The sequence below is a fragment of the Diceros bicornis genome, chromosome 18 (assembly GCF_020826845.1).
Source record: "Diceros bicornis minor isolate mBicDic1 chromosome 18, mDicBic1.mat.cur, whole genome shotgun sequence".
Classification (NCBI taxonomy): domain Eukaryota; kingdom Metazoa; phylum Chordata; class Mammalia; order Perissodactyla; family Rhinocerotidae; genus Diceros; species Diceros bicornis.
In genome coordinates this window covers 29,507,526-29,511,328 of record NC_080757.1, presented here as the reverse complement: position 1 = coordinate 29,511,328, position 3,803 = coordinate 29,507,526, and the positions used below count along the sequence as shown (strand labels likewise).

General features: G+C 45.9%; 1 pseudogene; it reads left to right on the top strand.

The window, feature by feature from the left end:
- The first annotated feature begins 1,283 nt into the window (after positions 1-1,283).
- On the top strand, positions 1,284-2,214 carry LOC131416682 (olfactory receptor 4D2-like; annotated as a pseudogene).
- Positions 2,215-3,803: the final 1,589 nt, after the last annotated feature.

Genomic DNA, 3,803 nt, shown 5'->3' with positions numbered 1-3,803 from the left:
AGATAATGCATTGCAGCAGACCAGGTGGGAGAGGATGGGAGATTGAGACAAAGCAGGGGGATGGGGAGGCCACTTACCCCCTAACCCCATCACCCTCTGTCTCTCACCCTCCATCCCCTTTTCCATCTTTGTCTCATTCCCTCCCCACCCCGTCAACTTTCCAGCCCCCTTCCTTCACTCATTCTCTTCCCCCATTTTCCTTCCTTGTAATCTCCCTTTAATTCTTCATCTATTTCCATTTCTTTTCCTTCAACATTTTCCTTTCCTTTCTATCCTTGGATTCAACATCATCTTCTAAAATTGCTATCCTTTCGGAAGAGCTCTGAGTCTCCTTCAAACAAAATATTTATCACCTATTTCTTAATCTAACGAAACTCCCTTACCCTTCTCCTTCTTATCTCCACATATGTTCTGGGGAGCCTCGTCCAGTAAGGGACCACCAATACTAGGGATGGGGGGAAACTGGATGTCCCAGGTGTCCAGCTGTGTCCAGAGGCGCCCCTGCATGGACCTGCACATCCTATAGGTATTCACCTACCCAGCAGTCAACCCAGGTACTTACTAAGTACTGACTGTGAGCAAGGATGGGCTCTGAGGGGCACACATAAATTGTGAAATTGAGACCTATGTCTCTAGGATCTTATGGCTGAATTGTGGAGGAAAAACATAGACATATGAAAAGTCCATTCACATTACAGTATGCTAAATGTTGTGTGAAAAATGATTGGTAGAAAAATTTTCTAGATCCTGGAAGAAGGGAGGATATCTTTAGAGCAGGAGACTACACAGAGGAGAGTGATTTCCATTTATTTCCAGGCACTGTCCCAGGGACTTTATATGTGTTGTTCTACTTAAGCTCTCAGAAAATTCTATAAAGTATTTTTATTCCTAACTTTCAGATATGGAAACTGAGACTCAGAGAGATTAAGTAACATACTCAAAGTCAAATCTCAAGGAAATAGAAGCTCTGAAATTTGACCGCAGGCTGTCAGACTCCAAGTGTCTTCCCACCAGCATATTACACTGAATCTTTGAAAAGAGGGTTACATATGTTCTAGATGTCTTTAAGATATCTCATGAATGTATATTCAAGCACCAACTTGTAGACTCTCCAGAGACAAGGCCATTTAATCAGCACCTGGTGACATGGTCTGCATCTAAGGATGCACATCATATGGACCTGGACAACTCAGTTCTGAGCTCCAGAGCGCTAAAAGGGCAAGTAGTGACTTCATGCATCTATGTGTGTGGTTTGTTTTCTTTAGGTGTATGGAGAAGACACCATGGAAGCAGGGAACCTCACATGGGCATCAGAATTTGTCTTCCTGGGGCTCGCACAGACTCGGGAGTTCCAGTTTTTCCTGTTTCTGGTGTTCCTGTTTGTCTACACCACCACTGTCATGGGAAACCTCTTCATCATGGTCACAGTGACCTCAGACTCCCAGCTCCACACACCCATGTATTTTCTGCTCTGAAATCTGGCTGTCATAGACCTCTGTTTCTCCTTGGTCACTGCTGGTCGACCTCCTCTCTGAGAAGAAGACCATCTCCTACCAGGGCTGCATGACCCAGATCTTTTACTTCCACTTTCTGGGTGGTGCCATGGTCTTCTTCCCCTCGGTGATGGCCTATGACCGCCTTGTTGCCATCTCCCGGCCCCTCTACTATGTCACCATCATGAACACTCAGCTCTGTGTGGGGCTGGCAATGGCTGGCTGGGTGGGAGGCTTCATCCATTCCGTTTCCCAACTGACACTGATGCTCCCACTGCCTTTCTGTGGCCCCAATGTCCTAGATAACTTCTACTGTGATGTTCCACAAGTGCTGAGACTTGCCTGCACTGACACTTCCGTCTTAGAGTTCCTCATGATCTCCAACAGTGGGTTGTTGGAAGTTATCTGGTTCTTTCTCCTCCTACTCAGGATGTCCTACTCAGTCATCCTGGTGATGCTGAGGTCCCACTCAGGGCAGGCGAGGAGGAAGACAGCTTCCACTTGTACCACCCATATTGTCGTGGTGTCTATGGTCTTCATTCCAAGTATTTATCTTTATGCCTGGCCCTTCACCCCCTTCTCCATGGACAAGGCTATGTCCATCAGCCACACGGTCATGACCCCCATGCTCAACCCCATGATCTACACCCTGAGGAACCAGGAGATACAGGCAGCAGTGAAGAGGTTAGGGAGGCACTGGCTGGTGTGTAAAAGGAAGTAACAATGGGTAGGTCACTTCTCTTTGGTTTTGTTTTCCATTTGTAAAGTGGCAAGAGAGCTATTGTATCTTCTCTTTTCATAGCCTGTGGATATGTTGTGAGGATCATTGTAGAAATGAATGAATTTTGAAACTAGGAAACTTACTCAGATTTTTAGGAAAAAGGATAGAGTCCTCTTTGGTGAGCAAGGTCTGGGAGAAAGTGTTCTAAAACTTCTGCAACAATGAGAAGTGTTCTCCTGGCCCCTGGAAAGCCATACTCTCCTTCTCCCCTTCCTCTTATGATGAGGGTATTTCCCCAGTAAGAGCAGTTGTATTTTATGTGTTTTGGCTTCTCTTCCCAGCACCCCTTTTGGTCTGTGTCCAGAGTGTTAGAGAATACACAGAACTTGGCGATTTAGTCCTAAACTGAGAGCCCTTGAGCCGTTAGTTACCAAACCGCTGACCTTGGATAAGCCACCTGGCCTCTCTTGGACTCATAGATTCTTCCTCACCAAACTGGCATAAAACACTATCTGTCCCAATAATCTCACAGATTTGTTATAAGATTCAAATAAAAAATGAGTGAGAGGGCCAGCCCGGTGGCACAGTGGTTAAGTTTGTGTGTTCTGCTTTGGCAGCCCAGGGTTCACCCGTTCAAATCCTGGACACGGACCTGCTCACTGCTCATCAAGACATGCTGAGGTGGCATCCCACATAGAAGAACTACAACTCTACAACTATGATACACAACTATGTACTGGGGCTTTGGGAGAAAAAAGAAAAAAGAGGAGGATTGGCAACAGATGTTAGCGCAGGGCCAAAGTTTCTCAAAAAAAAAAAAAAGAAAATGTGTGAGAATATTTTGTAAACCATAGAACCTATGTAAGGATTATTATTATTATTATTATACCTGACATTTATTTTTTCATCAGTTGAGTAGTGTTTTGGAAGCAGGGCAGAGATTCCCAGGTGCAGTGAGGGAGGCATGGAGAAGGTGGGGGCTGAAACCCAGAGGGGCCACGCAACATGCCCAAGGGTGAAACAGAACAGGGAGTGGGCATATATCCAAGGTCATGTCTGCAAGGCTCTGACTACTTACTGCTATCCCCCACCCACTCCCGTTTTCAGACTCAACGCTTCCTGCAAGCAGCAATGGGAAAATCCCTTCATTTGTCCAGTCATTCATGTTTGTTAATATGCATTTGGGGCCTAATGCAGTACTTTATCCATAGGAAGCGCTTCATAACAATTTGTTGACTCTTCCTCTCTCTCTCTCTACATCCCCACCCCTTCCTCTTTCCCTCTCTCCCTCCCTACACTGATTTCTACCAGTTCAGTCTTTACATCCATCTGGGCCCTTTTTTTCCCCTCAATTCAGTGGTGTGCCTTGCTTCCTCTCTGCCTGGACCTCTCTGCCATGCACCTGTCACATCTTTCCTCCACTATCAAACTGGGGCTTTGGGGTGAGGTTGTTAGGCAGAATTGAAAAGAAGAAATAGGTTATGGTTAGAGTTGCAAGGGGCTGTGACCCCAACAAGTTTAAATAAAAAGAGGGAGTTTAAAGGTCTCCCTGAAGTAAGGTGGAGCTGGGTATGGCGGGACTAAGAAGC